The 19,862-nt window shown below is 32.3% G+C and overlaps 1 pseudogene; it reads right to left on the reverse strand.

Moving 5' to 3' along the window:
- Positions 1–8,871: 8,871 nt before the first annotated feature.
- On the reverse strand, positions 8,872–12,839 carry LOC143387815 (interleukin enhancer-binding factor 2 homolog pseudogene; annotated as a pseudogene).
- Between the last annotated feature and the right edge of the window lie 7,023 nt (positions 12,840–19,862).

Consider the following 19,862-nt stretch of genomic DNA (forward strand, 5'->3'; position numbering starts at 1 on the left):
TTATCAATTAATTGCCTTTATTGCTTCATCACACATACCATATGCCCTCAATTCCCTTTATTCTTGCTCATTAGTCTGAAGAACCCAAGCCCTGTAGAGGCCAAGTTGATATGTAACACTTTATCTTTTGAGTAGTTTTGAATGTACATAGTTGAAGACTTTGCTCTTAACCACAATGTATAAGCAATATATACTATATCAATACTCCCCATTAGGAGTCTGATAAAATGTCTGCCACTTATCCTAGATAAACAGAAGCTGAAGTATGCATATGATAAAAAAAGAGGCAGCAAGCACTTGTGCAGAGCTCCTAAAGCCCGGGGAAATGCAGCTGCAGTAATACAAATCAATTTGGAGGATCTTTCTCTTCACACTCTGGCAACAAATATTTCCAAGTGTATGGGAAATTACAAGGGATGAATTTATTCCATTTATCAAATAAAAACTGTAATCTTGTCTTCTAGTATAGAAAGATTCAATAAAAATATCTCATTCTATAAATGCCAAGCATTACTTTTTCCACAATTATAGTATAGACTCTTCCTTTCCTAAACGTCCATTGTGGGTTTTATGTACCAACCTATCAAGACTATTTACTTCATTTAGAACTTCTCCTGCCAAAAAAGCAATTTGGTGTATAACTGGCTCCAGTCTGGGAAGACATACAAAAGAAGCTGTTCAGGTGAGTAACACGGTGATTTACATGCAGGTGCAAAACATAAACTTAGAAATACTTTGAAAAGGCCAACTGAAGATATGAAGCAGAATTGAGTTAACTAGAAAGGAATATAATTTTTCTTCTGGGGTTTCAATACTCTGAAAATGTTATGTATTTCATTATCATTATTATTTTTACATTTATAACAATGCATCTTCTTTGGAAGTTTGCTTATGCATTTTATTTTTAGGGGAACAATATGAAGCTAATGACTCATGTACACACAGAATCCTATGGTTAACAATCCTAGTGGAGTAGAATAGAGATTTTTCCTCCCTGATTAAAAAGAGAATAACTCCATTGGGATGCCTGATATGCCTGAAGATAAAATGTACTTCATTCTTCTGCTTTAGTTTTCTCAGACTTTCCTACAATTAAGCTAAGTTTTATTTATTTATATGTAAAAGTTGAACTATGTAAAGCAACCATGTAAAGAATACAAGGAAATTAAAAGAATAGGCCATACATTTTGCGCAGTTTAAAGCTGACTACAAGTATATCTATAGGATTATTTTTAGGTCATTATATAAGTTAAAACAAAATTATAAACCAATGAACTCTAAAATAAAGGATTGAATTCCAGCATGAGTGTAACAGAGGTTTCACAAGTTTCCTCACTCTGCCTTGGATAATTGTCTTCAGTAATAGACCAGCTAACAGCTGCAGCTAAAATTCAGGAGAAGCATTCAAATGGTAGGAAAACTGACAAAAATATCACTGTGTGTATGTTAGTTCCAGCACTACTAAAAAAAACATGAGAGCTCTATACCTTGATTTTCTTATAGAAAATAATTACTGCTCTGACTACCTTTCAAATTTGTTTTTAGAGTCAAATGTTGTAATAATTATAAAAATTTTTTAAAAATTATAAATTACTTTTATAGAGAAAAGGAGGAAATAATTTATAATTACTTAATTTAAAAATAATGATTTCTCAGGATGTTATTAGCAAGTATCTTAGATACTCCCAACACTGTGACTCTTAAGAATAGATGTGAATAATTTAACAGTGGTACTAAAACATCTCACAAAATATGATATAATCATCCCCAGATATGAACCAAATCCATATACATGTGTAGTTCTGTATATACACTATTACATTCCAAGTATTTGATTTGAATACTATAACTATTTCTCTAATCAATAGGTAAATATTGATCAGTCATAATTTTCTACTGTATCAGGTAGATTTCTACTTTTATAATTATCCATATTTGAAGCTGTATTTTCTTTCAGGCTCATATCAAACTCTGACTTTGAATATGGCATATAGCTGCTGGAATTCCACTTTATTCATATATGATAGCTAGAATAAAAGGCTTAAAAGAAAGATGTAAGAGATAAAAAATTTATGAGAGCTAAGGAAAGTATATTTCAGAAGAAAATGAAGGGGCTAGAAATTAACCCACACAAACTATTAATACAATGCTTTATAAAAATCTGTTGGATAATATCTCTTTGTCTTACTTGATGAAGAGAAATAGGAAAAACATTCTATGGTGAAAATCACCATCACCAATGAATACATTTATTTTAATTCTCTTCTATAAGTGACTCAATCAAATATAGTTGAGTATATATTTATGTTCCTTTGAATTCATCTCATATGATTTGAATTTATTGCTCAGCTTTACTGATTAATCATTAATTACTGAACTAGAGAGAGAGAGAGAGAGAGAGAGAGAGAGAGAGAGAGAGAGAGAGAAAGAGAGAGAGAGATGATGGTTGGTAGCTTGATTAGTTCCAGGGATAAAATATAAACCCCATGGCTCACCCCAAAATGACATCTTTTAGTCACACCCTGCTTGCCTACAATTACCACCCATTTAATTTATTCAAGTGGACTAATTTAGTCATTAGGTTATAGCTCTCATAATCTAATCATTTAGCCTTTGAACATTCTTGCCTTGTCTTACACATGAACTTTTAAAGAATACCTCATATTCAAACCATACCATGGAACCTGGAAACAAGACAAATTTAGGTATACAGCCAAGCATAATAAACCTATCTGTCAAGGCACTTGTGTGCAAGATTTCTCCTGAATAGCTTAACGAGTGGTTTTGGTTGCACATTCAATGTCAAAACTCAAATTCCTTCGTGGAATCGGGCTATTTCCAGGACTATTTCCAATTGGACTAGAAACACCATCAGTAGATCTTCCACATGGATGCAGGTATGCACTCTCAAAAGGTATGAACAAAATGTTTCCTCTAAATCTCTTAGACTTGATAATTTTTAAAAAATAATTCTCCTATAGTGTAAAGTATTTGCATTTTTAGTGCTTATTCAAATAATCTTAAATATGGTCTATAAGAAATAGCTCATGTCACTAGAAAAATTGTTATTGGCAAATATTAAGTAAACATTGCGGAAATAAAAGGAAAGGCTTGTCACCGTGATCAAATATATTAGCAATAGCTACTCAGGTAATGTTGGGTATCTTAGAAAAAGAGATGTGCTCATAAATAGCCATACTAGCAAAAGCACAAAAAAGATTCAATGCAATTCCTACCAAAATTTCAAAGACATTCTTCATAGAAATAAAAAAAAAACTGATCATAAAAATCATCTGTAAATGTAAGAGGCTTATAATAGCCAAAGCAATTATTAGCAAGAAAGTGAAGCAAGAGGCATCACAATCCCAGACCATAAATCATGCTACAGAGCTCTACTAACAAAAACAGTATGGTATTGGAACCAAAACAGGGCAAGAAGGCAAATGGAACAGAATAGATGACAAAGAGACAAATCCATGATATTACAGTTTTTTCACAGTAGGAAAAGGTACAAAAATCATAAATTGGGGTAAAGTTAGCCTCCTTAACAGATCGTACTGGGAAAACTGGAAATCAATACATAGTAGAATTCAATTTATCCTTCATCTCTCACTCTGCTTAAAACTCAACTCAAAGCAGATCAATACCAGAAAATCTGTGCATACTCAAAGAAAATTCCACATAATTGCTCAGGAACTGACTTTCTTAACAAGACTCTGAAAGCATAAGAAATGAAAACAACAGTCAATAAATGGAATTGCATCAAACTAAAAATATTCTTCACAACAAAGGAAACAAGAACTGAAGTGAGAACCTATGGAATGGAAGAAAATCTTTGCCACTGGCAGCTCAGATAGAGCATCAATCTCCAGGATATATAAAAAACTCAAAAACTTAGCAACAAAAAAACCAAATAACTCAATCAGCAAATAACCAACAGAACTGAACAGACATTTCCCAAAATAAGAATTATGAATGCTCAAAACTATATGAAAAAAAATGTTCAACATCTCTAACAATTAGAGAGATACAAATCAAAACTAAACCAACATTCCATCTCACTCCTGTCAGAATGGCAGTTATCAATAATACAAGTAATAATAAATGTTAGTGAAGATGGGGGGGAAAGGGTATATTCATATATTTCTGAAGAGATTGAAAATTGGTGCCAGCCCTCTGGAGAGAATTATAGTGATTCTTCAAAAAAGTAGAAATGGAAGCACCATTTGACCAGTTGTCTACTCCTCAAAAAATACCCAAAGAACTTAAAATCAGCATACTACAGTGACACAACTACATCAATGTTTATAGCACTGAATTTACAATAGCTAAGCTATGGACCCAAACTTTATGATTGGCAGATCAATTCATGAAGAAAATGTGGTTTATATGTACAATGGAGTATTACTCAGCCAATAAGAAGAATGACTCCATGACATTTGCAAATAAATGAATGGATCTGGAGACTATCATGCTAAGTGAAATAAGCCAATCCCACAAAACCAATAGCCAAATGTTTTCACTGACATGTGGAAGCTAATTCACAATAAGTGGAGAGAGGCATTACAGATATTCACTAGATTAGACAAAGGATACAGGGAGAAAGGAAAGGAAAGACAGTAGAATAAATTCAAAATAATTTTTGTATGTACATGAATACACCATAGTGAATCCCATCATTGTATACATCCATAAGAATGGAGTCATATTTAAATATAGATATATTCTATACTTTCATAGTTACATAAAATTGGATTCTACTGTCATCTATAACTAAAATGAACATGAATAAAGATACATTTGCAAACAGAGGCTGAAATTTCAACTGGGTCCAGAAGCAATTGAATATAAAGAAGCAAAAAAATATATATATTATACATAAATAAATCAAAATGTTTCTATCTTCAAAAATAGACACTTCTTCATATTACCATCATTTGTCTTATTGATCTTCATAATCAAGAAATGTGTATATTTAGTATTACTATATATATACATCTCTCTCTCTCTCTCTCTCTCTCTATATATATATATATATATATATATATATATATATATATATATATATACATATATATATAGTCATTTATTTATTTCTTATGGCAAATGGCTACTTTCTATATTCACATTACATGAAATGTTTGTATTTCATTAATAGTAAACAAAAAAACCCCAAATTACCAGTAAATAAATTTGCCAAATTAAAAATTTTCACGTAAAAGAATTTATAATACAAAGTAAAATTATTCATAAACAGCACACCTTCCAAAATAAGCACTTCATTATATATACTATGTGCTTTTTCAATGTTTTCTATTATGTACATACACATATAGTAGTCACTTAGGCAACTAATATGGATTATTATCACTGATGAAAATCAATTTTTCAAATATTGTTTTGTATGTATGTGAATATAGAGTTGCTTATATATGCTTTACCATTAAACATTTAAATAGAGAAAATGCATTGTTGAAGTGTATGCATCTCACAAACAAAGGGGTATTGACAAATTTACCTTCAAGCATATATGAGTGATTATAAATCTCATTAAGTCTGTTAGAAATTATGTGGTCATTATTTATATTTAACAATTTTTATCTTTTTAAATTAATGATAAAATATTAAATTGATTGCATATATTTTAATGTTAATTTTGCCTCCTTGATTATGATTAAAATCAAATTTTCTTTTCTAATATAAATTTAATTTCAATATTCCATAAATGTAAATATATATATATATATATATATATATATATATTATAATATATATTATATATTATTCTGTAATATTTGTGCTAGTTTTTGGCTGTGGACATTGTTTTCTCTGTGGCACAAAAAAATATACAACACTGATCTTAATGTATTAGCAGTGTTATAACAAATTTAAATAAAAATGATCTAGTACCAAAAAAATGAAATGCCTAATATATGAAAAAAGTGTGCTGAAGACATTGGTCAAAATCTGCAGAATGGTAATGAAAGAACTTAAGTTGACATAAATAATCACAGAGATTTACTATGTTCATGTGTTAGAACATTCAATATTGTATTTTTATTATTTAATTATCCATAGTTTTATTTTTAGATTTGGTGCAAATCAAAGTGTCAATTAGTGGAGTAAAAATTAATTCAGAAAAAAATGAAATTATGATAAGCCAAGCAATGATTGAAAGAAGGAAGTCAAAATACTGAGATCAATCAATAAGAAGATTCAATAACTAAGTCATTTAGGTGGTAAATAAAACAGCCATAGTAATTAACACAGTATATCACTGGTGAAAGGACAAATCAATAAAGCAGAATAGAGAACCCAAAATAGTCTTCCCAAGTAAAGACACTTGATTTAACAAAATACAGAACCAATTAATTGAAGCAACTTTAGTCTCTTACCTGAAACTAACAGATCTTCACATGGGAAAATATTAATTTATAACATTATTTCATGTCTTATGAAAATGGATTGAATGGACCACAGACTACTTGTAAATTTATAAAACATGGAGAAAACACAGAAGCATACCTTTGTGACCTGGGGTTTTACAATGAGTTTCTAGATAGTCTGTGTTTCAAGGATATTGTTTTATTTCAAAATTATTATGGCTAACACACAAACAGTAGCAAATTACCAAATTCTAATTAACTCAACCAGTATAAACTCTTCATTTTTTAAAATAGAAACACACATAGTATTTAACCACTCTTTTTCATAATAATATTCACCTACAAGTAGGTACAAAAACCAGAGTCTACTTACAAAACTAAATAGAATATAACAGTGATAATTAATGCATCAGCCTTACCTTATCAACAAGTAAAAATCTAATAACAATAAAGTTCAGTGAAAAAAGAAGACTGCACAGAATACATGAAGTATTTCAAAGTTAATATGCTCAGTATTAATAGAATAATTTCATATAGATATGAATATCAAGTTAATGTGCAGATATATGTGTGTGTATGTATATATGTATATCCGTATCTCTTTGAGGGAAAAATGTGTTCAGTGAAAATGAGGGCTTCTATTTTATTACTGATATTTTGTTCCTTAAGCTGGAGTAAAGGTACATTATATCTGTACTAAAATATTCTGTATAATTTGTGTTTAAAATATATTATATTACATGTGATCAATTTCTGATACTTCACATTTAGCATTACTATTTAGCATAGGATATAATGTTCTCTAAGACAGACATAGTTATTGATTGCTCAGAACTCTAGGAGAGTATTTGGGAGCATGTTTAGATGGCCTCTTAGAGGAACACAATTTAGTCCAAGTTAAAGGAAGTGAGTACACAAGAGGATGTTCAAATAAGAGAACATGGGTATACTTGGATGAAAATGATGCATGAGTCATTCTCCTTTATGAATTATTTGGTAACATCCTCACATAATGCTGCTGAGTTTGGCTATGGAATAGTGTTGCTGTATTTGGGATCTTCCTATCATCAGGTAATCCAGCCTTGGCAGGCCTCATTCATCAGTTGATAATGCCCTGTTGATAGATGGTTTTGTTACTGCTGGTCAGCTGAGCACTAATGCATGATTGAGCCCAGCCCAAATCAGCAGAATGTATCATCAGAATCCAACTGAGTTGACAAGTCACAAAATCGTGAGCTAAAAACAATGGAGGTTGTTTTAAGACACTTGATTTTGAGGGAAAAAAATGTTTGAAAATGAAAAACTGTTATGTACTAAATGCTAACTGATATAATATGAAATAATGAATTAATGCAAGGATTGATGCCAGATATATTCCGGCTCCCCCGTTTTTTGGTCCTGGGGATTGAACCCAGGTCCCTAAATGTTAGACAAGTAAGTGCTGTACTACTGAGTGACATTCTTGTTCCTGCCAGCTCTAGTTCTATACAGTACATAGCGTATTTTATAAGTATGTTCTATATTTAGAAATTATATATAAAGAAACTTTCATTAACTGATTTGAATCTTAGTAATTTGTTTTTGTGGGGTTTTTTGTTGTTGCTGTTTTGGGGGTTGTACCAGATATAGAACCCAGGGGCCCTCAACCACTGAGCCATATCCCCAGCCTTATTTTGTATTTTATTCAGAGACAAGGTCTCACTGAGTTGCTTAGTGCCTCGCCATTGCTGAGGCTGGTTTTGAACCTGCGATCCTCCTGTCTTGGTCTCAGGAGCACCTGATATTACCATCGTGCACCACCATGCCCGGCTGAATTTTAGTAATTTGTAAATTGTATTTTAGTCTTGTATAAGACAAACTCATTTCTGCTTGCTGACACATGCATCAAAATCTTCCATTCATTGACCTAATAACATTTTTTTTTCTTAGAAAAAAATAATGTCCATGCTCTTTAACAGTTCACAACATTTAACAGCAAAGTAATGGTTGAGAAGGGTTTTTAAGTTGGGGGTTCTGGAACATTATGAAGAAATGTTGCTGTCCTGCTTTATGATGAATGCATCACATAGCCTAGATTGGTGGCTCACACCTGTAATCCCAGGTGCTCTGTACGCTGAGGCAGGAGGATAGAGACTTCCAAGCCAGTCTCAGCAGCAGTGAGGTGTTGAGCAGCTCAGTGAGACACCATCTCTACATAAAATACAAAGTAGGGCTGGGGATGTGGCTCAGCAGTCTAACACCCCTGAATTCGATCCCCAATACTCACCAAAAAATATAATAAATAGATAGCATAGTTTTATAAATGGGAGATTTCTGGCTCCTACACCAGTACCAAAACCAGTGGAATAACACATCTTTCTTTAGAGTTTATTTTCTTTCCTGTTTTCCCTTCTATTCCACAGAAATTTACAAAAACCCACAAAACATTGGGAACTAGATTAGGATCTGGTGTTCTCTCTGGATAGGAGAGGGAGTGAAGGGAAGGTCACCCCTGAGTTTCCAGGCTTTCCTCTTCTTCTCCTTGAGGCGGTATTCTGTATTCTCTTCGGTATTCTCTTCCTTGTCCTCTCCTTCAGGTAGCTTCTTATAATCCTTTTGTGAAGGTGACTACCAATTCATCTCAGGAAGATACTTCAGAAGCAAGAGTGCTGGCATCACCATCCAGGGCAAGGATCATCCTCAAGCCACTATGTGACAGGATTTGAACCAGAGTCTGAGCTGTGGTAGCAGATCATATCCTACTGTTCCAGCATCATGAATGTGTGTACTCTGAAGCTGCTACTCTCACAGGGGACAGTGATATCCACTGATCCTGGAAGAAACAGTCTTGCAGCCAGAATCTGCAAGCAATGCCTGTAGGTCACAATTAGTACCAGAGGTTGTCTGGTGGGGATATTCATCACAGTGCCCAAGTAGGTCAAGGATCCAGAGTGTGAGGGGCTTAAGGTCCGAAAAACAAATCCTCAAGTCTTTCAGCAATCTGATGAGAATGCTAACTGTGGAACAAGAAGCATATTCCTCAAACCAGTGAGCATGAGAGATTGCTGCTAAAGCATTCTGTAACACCTTCTATTTTTTTCAAAGAGAAAAATGCATAGATTGAAAACATAAGTAGATGCTATCCGTGTACAACAAAATTGCTGAAGTGAACGAAACTGACATCATCGAGTATTAGTGAAATTAGAAATTCACTGTAACCTGTGACATGGTTGGTGGTAGTTTAAATTGTGGGAAATGCTTTGGAAAATCATTTCATACTATACTTAAAAACTGAACATAAACATGCCTTGTTATCTGTCAATGTTCTAACTAAAAAAGAATTTACATATTCTCCAAGACACAGGCACATGCATGTTTACAACAGCATAATTCCTAAGTGGAAAATACTTAAACACTCTGTTCATTGATTATACAAAATTCTATCATTTATAAAATCATGAGTGCAGATGCAAATAATAGCTGGATGAATTTAAAAAATTAACACACAAAAAACTATAATGTTGAAAGTAGCCAAGCACAGAAATGGAGTATCCAAATTAACACACATTTATAAATATTAAGAAAATTGATAGACTTAAATGTCAGAATATTAGCTATACCCAGATGCAGTAATCATTAACATGGTTCTCCCAGGGAGATTTAAATGTTGATATTTTATGTATTAATTAAGATGTCATGATAATATAGATTGATTATGGAAAAATACATGGAGCTATATACATTTAACTTTTGTTCAGATCTTTTTTGTAGTTAAAAAAAAGTCCATGGAAATTATCAACACCCATCTCCTGATGTTGTTATTGTTATTGTTATTATTTTTATTGTTATTGTGGCTTTTTATTCTTTTCTTTTGACAACATTTGCAACATTCAAATTTGGTCAAAGAGAACAAATTACCATTGATTTGAAATTGAAACTCTACATTGTAAAAAATGAATTAAGAATACAAATAATAGGGCAGAGAGAGGAAAAAGAGTGCCATGTGCACTACTGTAGGGATGTTTCTTCTGTGCCCAGATATGGACAAGTGTATATTTCTATGTGTGAAAAAAATCTCAATATAATAGAAGAAATATCAAGTCAGGATATACATGTGCAGTCCTTTCAAAAGTATTTCTTCCTTGCTTTTAGACTTACACAAAATAAGCCTATTTCTTATAATGTTTTCATAAGTAAAACATTCATCTTTTTGAATTGCAAGATGATTTCTCATTTCAATACAAATTCAAATAAAATCTGAAAAATGTCCTGCACATGTTCTGTGACTCCATTATTTGCTTTTTTGTTTGTTTTGTTAAATAAATATAAATGCTTTAAGAATCAACATGAAATAAGATGAAGTGAGAATAAAATAATTAGTTAAACATGTAAAAGCTACATAATATTTTTCCTTAGGTCAAAAATTAAAAACATACTTCTGAAACTAACTTATTTTCTGATGTTGGTAAAATTCAGGGTAGGCAAATGTTGAACAATCAATCTTGGAAGACAAAACAGATATAAGCAGGCATTATTCATCCTTAGCCTGTGCTTTACATAAAAATGTTCAGGTAATTAAAAGACATTTCTGTCCTTTTTGTTTAGTCATGATCTGATTTTGTAAACATTGAGCTTACACGTAAGAAACTTGAGAAAGTACAACCATAGCAATGTCAAGGCATAGAACTTACATTATACAATTCTGTCTATTCTTTCTCTAGATGTGGGTGTCCCTCATATGCCCTTTGGCTGTTAATGTGTGCAACATTTATTTTTGTTCCATAAACCCTTTAAATAAAAATCCATTTAACCCAGTCATCTGAAGCATAACATATGCTTTTTCAGGGTTATCAAAATATCTTACTCTTCTTTTAAAGTCTTGTAACTATGCAATTTCAGCTTTGGGCTTACTTCCAAACAGGACTGAAATAGAATTGCAGTTGCACAATAAACAAGAGTTGCTAATTGCCAATATCACTTCAAAATGTGTTGGATGGAACTTTTTCCTTTCTATTCATCTTGTTTCTGATAACTCAGGACTATTTCTTTGCGCTTGTGCATTTGAATTTTGCCTATGTTTTGAAAGACAATTTTCTTTGTTTAATTTCCTCTTCACTAAATGCATTTTCTGGCTTTCTATTCTAGAGTTATAAATGTGGCAATTTTCAAACTTTGTAATTTTTCTTCACAACATTATGCTTAAGTTTTCATCTTCAAACAGAAATTGAGTAAAATTCATAAAAGACATGATTAAAGCAAATGACATTAACAATTCACTCAAAAAAGTTCATGCTTCCAGTTTTCACCAGTGTGTTGATGTTATTCTTCTTTATTTACATTAGCTCATCTGGACTCCTGTGTGCTTGATTTTAAAATGAAAAATTATCTTTTAAATGACAGACTGCTAGTGATTAAATAAATCATGTTCACTTCTTATTAAGAATAGTTTTTATATTAAAAATTGCTTCCTCTTATGATTCCCAATAAAAATTAGGAGAAACAAAACTGTACACATAATTAGCTGTATATTAAGAACATGGGTAGGGAATGATTATTAATAAGATTATTTCAACATGACATTGATAATTATTTTAATTTTTAAGAGCTTTATGAAACAATTCCATACTATATATTCAATAGTTTTTTAATGTAAAATATCCCAAACCAATTTCTCTATTGGCTTTCCCAGAACACAGAATTATTATAGGTTGTTGAACTGCCAGGCTGTCACTGAACTCAAAGTTCTCTGCATGTAATCTTTCCCCTTCAACACTTAAATTTTCTCTTGTATTTTTTATCTAAGGTTATGAGTCATTTTTAAAATTCTTGATTCCTCAAACTAGGTAAATTCATTTGTCATATGTTTCTGTATATCCTATAAGCTTTACAATTAATAAGTAGATAGATAAATATAGTTTTAGATAAATTTATTACATAATAGATCTGCATTTGATGTGAGCTATGAAGTGATGGATTATGAACAGAAGGACTAAAGGGAGAATTATTATAGAAAGTAGTTTGTTATGCATGTGGAAATATAAATATCTTAAAAACTAAGCCCTAATATAAGGATGCAAAATTCTGAGGCAGTTTAGGCCCAAGGTGGCTTGAGACTTATTTGAATAAAGCAAGTTTTGGATCAAGAAATAGATCCCCACACGCAAATGAGAAAAAGGACTCTGTTGTAGTGATATGGATGCCAAGGTCAGCTTGATCAGCTCCAGGAAGCCATAACTGGAGAAGGTTCTGTAGTGTTGCATGACCAGTATCTACTTCTCTTCCAAGCCAGAGAAGCAAAGCCAGAGATTAGCTTAGAATTTTAATGCAGAAGAGGAAATGTTGGAGGTTGGACTTCTGGGGCCTGCCAATACCTCTTGCTGCCTTAAAGCAAAGTTTATGGCATAGCTCCTGATTATGCAAAACTGAGCCAAGAATCATTACCCTTCCAGAGGCTATATTCCAGGTAGATACCATTTTGATAATGCAAAAACATGAAGTGAATCAGTGAAGTGAGGATTGACATAAATATAAACATGGTATAGAATATATAAGAGCTATCCTTTAAAAGTTAATAGTGAGGATTATATGGAAGCTCTGTCAGGACAAAAAGAGGCATTTGCCATTCTTGATTACAGGTCAAATGTGAGAGTCTATAAACAGCTCCTAACCAAGAGGCCTGCCAGGGAGATGGTGTCCTTAAGGACCTGTCAGGTGTCAATTAGAGCAGTGGTAAGGAAATGTTCACAGGAAAACTGAGGATAATGGAGGACATTGCTAATGGCATCTTATCAATTAGAGAGAGTACACAACAGATGGTTTTACAGGGTGGGAAAAGGTACAGAATTAAGGTAGATTAGTAAGGAGGCACAGCAGAATCTAAATGCATAGACAACTATTATTTGGAAACACTATTTGGTATATTTGAAATTCCAGTGTTGTTTGGGTGAATAAGATACTTTTAAATGATAATACATTCTCTCATCTTCTAGAGGAGTGGTTTTGATCAAGAAAACAACACCTGGGATATTCAGTGTTTAATCATAATCAGGACAGGGATGATTTGTGACTTCCACTTCATTTGTGGATTATTCTATTAAAATAAATTTGTGATATTTCCCTTTAAGAAGGTACAGATTTTCCTTTCCCACTTTTCCTCTCAGATTATCCATGTTCCTGTTTGACCCAAGAAAGACAATCTACTCGCTCTTAACCTTCTTTTTGTACAATGTCCTGAGGTTAACCATCTGCAAACATACCAAAAACTCTTTAGGATAAAGAACAAAGGATATTTTGAAATTGAAATTGATGCTAAGATAGTGACTCTAAAGCCCCTTTGCAATCTGACCTTTTCCATCAGGTGGCTGTACTAAGGAATACTAAACTGAGTAGTTTTCAAGCAATAGAAAAAATTATTTCTCACAATTACGAAGGATGGAGATCCAAGAATGAGGTGTCAGTGTCTGGTGAGGATCTCCTTCCTGATGATTTCTCCCAGGGGCTTCATATGTCTCAAAAGGCAACAAGATACTCCATGTTTCTTCTGTAAAAGCATTAACCCATTTATGAATCTCTGCCCTCATGACCTAATAACATTACACAGGTCCCATATCCTCAGACCAGATTAATATTATAATTTATGGATTCAAAAGATACAAATACTAAGACCATCCAAAATTTCAGTTGTAAATGAGGTATTTAAAATTATTTGTTTTCTGAAAAATTCAGGAAGACACCTAATTCATGGTGTGGTAATGGGTCATAGAAATGATTGAAGGTAAAAGAACACTGTGTGAGTTTTTTACATAACGCTCACAAGTCAGTCAAAAAACTGAATATTATTCTCCACGTCTTTATAAATATGAACAAAAGTGCTAAGCTTTTGAATTTATAAAAACAGAAAATAAAATATAAATAGAGTAAACAGTACTCTTATTTATTGTTATTCTTACCAACACATGGAATCTGTCAAGGATATATGTATTAATTATTGATAATAGCTCATTAAAAGACTGACTTTAAAATCTATTTTATGATTAATGACTATCCACTTTTAAAGTATATTTATATTGTTTATAATTTATTTTAATTGATATGTAATAATTTTACATACTTATATGATAAAACTTGATATTTTGATCCACATATGTGATGAGTAATGATCAATTCAGGGCAATCGGCTTGTCATCCCCTTTAGCATTTATCGTTTCCTCATGTTTGACCTCATGTATGATCTCGTCTCTTCTAGTCTTTTTAAAATGTATAAGTCACTTTAAACTACACTCACTCTACTCTTCTATAGAAGACTAGAATTTATCCCTCCTGTTTTTGCTTTGGTTCCCATTATCCAGCCTCCCTGTACCCTCTCTACTCCCCCTCTTCCTAGCCTCTAGTAATGCGCTTTCTGCTCTCTCCTGACAAATGAACATTTTAACTTTCAATTAATGAGTCAATTAGTATAAATATCAAGTACTGCAGAAGAAAATTTTTGTAGTGTTACCTGCATATCACTAAAACAAAATAGAAATACATGTGGTTTCATTTTTTAAAAAGTATAACCATTTAAACAAATTTAAGCATTTAATAGGTCATAAAATAGACATTATGGAAAGAGAAAAGTATTTGGAGATACTTAATATTGGACTGAGGATGTGGCTCAGTAGTAAGGTGCTTGCCTAGCATGCACAAGACCCTGGGTTCAATCCCCAGCACTGCAAAACAACAACAACAACAACAACAATAACAAAAAAAATATTTAAATAATTGTTTATATTTAAACTATAACTTCTAATAGAGGAAACATTTCCAGGCATTCACAAAGGTAAAGAGGATATATAATGAATGTGTGCCCGTAACTAATCAATAGTCATCAATGTTTTGTAACCCACATATCCTCCCTGCTAATGGTTTAAATAAATGACAGACATCATATGTTTCCACAGACAATTACTTTCTTATGTGTCTCCAATTTATACTTTTATATGAACATAAGAAAATATTAATATATCTGACAATATTTCCCTGATGGAATGCCACAGTCCGGCTGCAGCAAAATAACCGGGGGGTGACGAACAACTTGTGTACGTTGATACAGCAGGAGTAGGAGCCGTTTATTGTAGGACAGGAGAGGTATTTATACATTTTACACAGCCTATCTAATTAGCATAAAATAGATACAGCAGTCAACCAATAAGGAATCTCCACACTTAATGGCTTGCTTTTGTTACTTCACAAACCACTCCCTCTGGCATTTTGCCAGGCACCATGCAGACTTGTTTACAGACTCTAACATTTCTCTCGCAAAATACCAGGTGCTATCCTGACTTGTTTACAGACCTTAACAATGGAATCAAGTGCCCATTGACAGCTTTCCAAAACATCTTAAAAGTGTTTTAAAACTGGAGGAAAGGGATCAGGGGGAGAGAGGAGGTCAGGGAAAGGGAGTACTTGGCATTGAAATGGAGCAAACTATGTTATATGGATGTGTACAAATGACAATATAAATCCTATTCTTATGTACAATTGTAATTCACTAATAAAACATAAAAAATAAATTTTATTAGCCAGACACAGTAGTATGCACCTGTGATCCAAGCAGCTAGGGAGTCTGGTGCAGAAGAGTTGCAAGTTCAAAGCCAAACTATTCAACTTAGAAAGACCATGTCTCAAAATGAAAGAAATTAAGAAAGAAAGAAAGAAAGAAAGAAAGAAAGAAAGAAAGAAAGAAAGGAAGGAAGGAAGGAAGGAAGGAAGGGGCTCAGTGGTTAAGTGACTCTGGTTTCAATCTCTGGTACCAAAAACCAAACAACAACAATAACACACACACAAAGTTGTTCTAGTTATGAGTTGTTATAGTTCTCCATACCCATATCTTATATTTGGTTGATATATAATAAGTTAATCATTTACTTATTTACTTATAGACTTCCTTTTCTTATTGTATTCTCAAATCCTGCCCATGTTTTATTTACAATAATATAGGACTTAAGCAAGTTTATGTTGCTCTTGTATTAATATTGTGAATCTATTTAGAAAATTTTTTTCTAAAGAAATTTTTTTTTTGAAAAGGTAATTTTTTTGGAAACACTTTTGTTTGCCGCCTAAAGAACAGAGACATAAATATGCTTTAACACATGTATTTAGTTTCTGAAGATGAAGTTATGCTATGGAATTTTTTGTCATAATATCAACTTATTTTTAAATCAAGATGAGCTTTCTTAAGAAGGCATCAATGTACTACTTCTAGAAATTAAAAATATACATAAATAATTTCATAAATAAAATATTTCAAAGTAGACATAATTTTTATATATTTTATTCAGCATTATAAAGTTTTTACTCATTGATCTTCCTCTAGTTTCCTGCTTATATTTTCAGAATACTGAAGAGTTAATTTTCCTTATATTATTTCTCATATTAATTTTTTAAATATATCCTCAACTAGATTTCATACAAGTGAGACTGAAAACTAATAATTCCTCTGACTTTCACAAATTTTATACCAATACATTAAGAGATATTTTAAAAATCTACAGCATTTTACAAATTGAGTTCATTAATTTATATTTAGCCTGTTTGATAGAAAATATTTTTAATTAAACAATTTACTGCTGTGGGTTAAGCAGTATTTTAGGCATTGATTTGCAGTAAAGAAAAAGCCCCAATCATCACAAGTGTTCTTCTATTGGTAAAATCAGCTAATTAAGTGACGCCTAAATACATACAACATTATGTTAGAAAATGATAATCTCTCTGACCCCTCAAAAGGAAAATTAGGGTCTAACAAACAGAAAGTATTCTATCACAAAGGGGGTTGATTTGTATTGTGGGGAATGTATTTGAATAGGCTTCAAAATTTTCAGAACTTTGGTGGGCAGGGGGTGCTAGAATGGAGGCTTTTTGCTAGAGATGGAGAGAGGGCACAGGAGATCCCCAGGTGGATCTTCCCGGAGAAACAAAGACACCACCAGAAATCCCGACATCACCACCTTCAGAGCAGACCAATATTCCACCAGCAGTTTTAAGTAGAATGTTCAGCTGTAACTAAACAATATCTAATTCTGTTCCTTTCATTCCCCACTCCAGTTTCTGCTACATCTGAGCATCAATCCTGATCCTAGGGAATGAAACTAAAATGGATACAGATCCATAGAGAGACATGGATGAAAATGTCTTATTTAGATTTTTGTCTAAGTTTTTTTTTTTTGTTTGTTTGTTTTCTTCATTAAAGATACCATCAGTGAAAAGTAGATAAAATAGAAAATAGCCAATCAAGACAAGAAAGTTGGGAAAGGCCTTTTCAGTGTGGGAGATTATGTTTGAGTTAGAGTTCTCGAAGGAGACAAACCCAATGGGGCGTATGTGTGTGTGTGTGTGTGTGTGTGTGTGTGTGTGTGTGTGTGTACATGTGAGCATGCAAAGATATATATGGGGGAGGGGTGATTAAGAAATTGCTCCTGTGATTTCATCTGATTTCTGAGACTGGCAGGTCCCAAAATGTGCAGAATAAGTAAGATGGTTAAATATCCAGGACAGCTGATGTTAATGTGTGAACAGTGTGACCTAGTCAGAATGCAGGCAGGCTAACCCACAATAGTAGTTTGAGTTTGAGTCTTGAGGCAGAACAAAACTGATATACTGATTTGAAGGTCATCAAACAGGATGATTTCCTTCTCTTTCCGTTTTATTTATATTATTCATTTTTAGGTGTACATGACAGTAAGGTATACTTTGACCACTCTCTATCATATCAGCTCAGGAACAGACTTCCTTAATAAGACTGTTAAAGCTCAAGAAGTAAAATCAAGAATCAATAAATGGAATGACATCAAACTAAATAGCTTCCCCGCTGCAAAGAAAACAATAAAGAACACGAACAGAGAGCTTACAGATTGGAGGAAATCTTAATCACCTGCACCTCAGCTAGACCATTAATCTCCAGGATATACAAAGAACTCAAAAAACTTACCACCAGTAAAACAAATAACCCATTCAATAAATGGGCAAAGGCTCTTCATAAAAGAAGAAATATGAATGGTCAAAAATACATGAAAAAAATGTTCAACATCACTAGCTATTAGAGAAATGCAATTTAAAACTGCACTGGGATTCCATCTCACTCCAGTCAGAATGGTAATTATCAAGAATACAAGTAACAATACTATTTTTTTTATTATTCTTAAAAGAAATAAGAAATCTGTTTTGTTCTCCTCAAGTCTTCAAAGCATTGGATGATGTCTTCCAGATTGAATGGTAATATTGTATAAAATAACACTTGCAGAAAAATGCAGAATAATGTTGACTAAGTATCTAAGTATCTCGAGACCCTGTCAAGGCCACCTAGAATATTCATGATCACAGGTGAAAAATCTATATTAAAACATTTTAAGTCAGTCTTATTTAATATTGGTAATCATTAGTTTAAAAAGAATATATAGTACCACTCTGTTCCATTTGATGTTTATAGTTTATTCCAGAAACAAAGATTATTGACTCAACCAGGATTGGGGATTTCCTAGATAATCTAATGCCAAGATTGGCTTATTTTTTATCTGTAAAAGCCATATAGTAAATATTTTATGCATATGGACTGTATTGTTTTTATGATAACTATTCATCTTTACCATTGTGAAATGAAATAGCACAGCCAATAACTAAGCAGAAAAGTGTGGCTGAATTCCAAAAAGCTTTATTTATAAAAACTAGTAATAAGCTAATTTGGATTCACAGTTTGTGATTGGCTGAACTCTGTTACAAAGGATGTAGAAGAAAAAAAAACAGATGTAAAGATTCTGTAGTGGGTGCTTAAAAGGTTACATATGCCCTGAATAAGGTTGGTTATGACATTATTTGAATCTCATGGCATGAATAATTTGGTGTGTTTCTAATACTTTGAAAGTATTTTAAACTGAATGCAATTTATGTCCAGCAATATTAGTGAGAGAACATTGCTAACATATTAGAACACAAGACCTAGACTTTCCCTATGAATAAAGAATATATTATTCCTTACACTATTGATTGGTATTTTTCTACTATGTTTTGCAGGGGTATAAACAGAACTCTCCAGATAAACAGAACTAGTAAGTTATAAAAACTCTTATATGTATAATATATATACAAACACACATGCACGTGCTCACATGCACAGAGAAACACACACATATATCCATGCATATACTACCTAGTGAAAGTATCTATTTTCAGAAAAAAAATTCTGCTTTTTCTACTCAATTTTAAAACTGATCATCTAGCAATTAGAAATTAAATTCTAATATATACCTAATATATATATACTTTATATAAAATATCAAGAAAACACAATTATATAGCTATATACAGACCTTCACAATAATTGCTTTAAGTAATTTTGTTAAGGATAAAACTAAAACTTCTTCTTTCTAATAGTATGGAATGAATCTCTGAAATGTAATAAACATTGGCTGTTTATTCATTTACAATTTAAAATGCACACCCTTAATAATAAAAATTCAAATCCTC

This window comes from Callospermophilus lateralis, unplaced genomic scaffold, assembly GCF_048772815.1.
Source record: "Callospermophilus lateralis isolate mCalLat2 unplaced genomic scaffold, mCalLat2.hap1 Scaffold_86, whole genome shotgun sequence".
NCBI lineage: Eukaryota > Metazoa > Chordata > Mammalia > Rodentia > Sciuridae > Callospermophilus > Callospermophilus lateralis.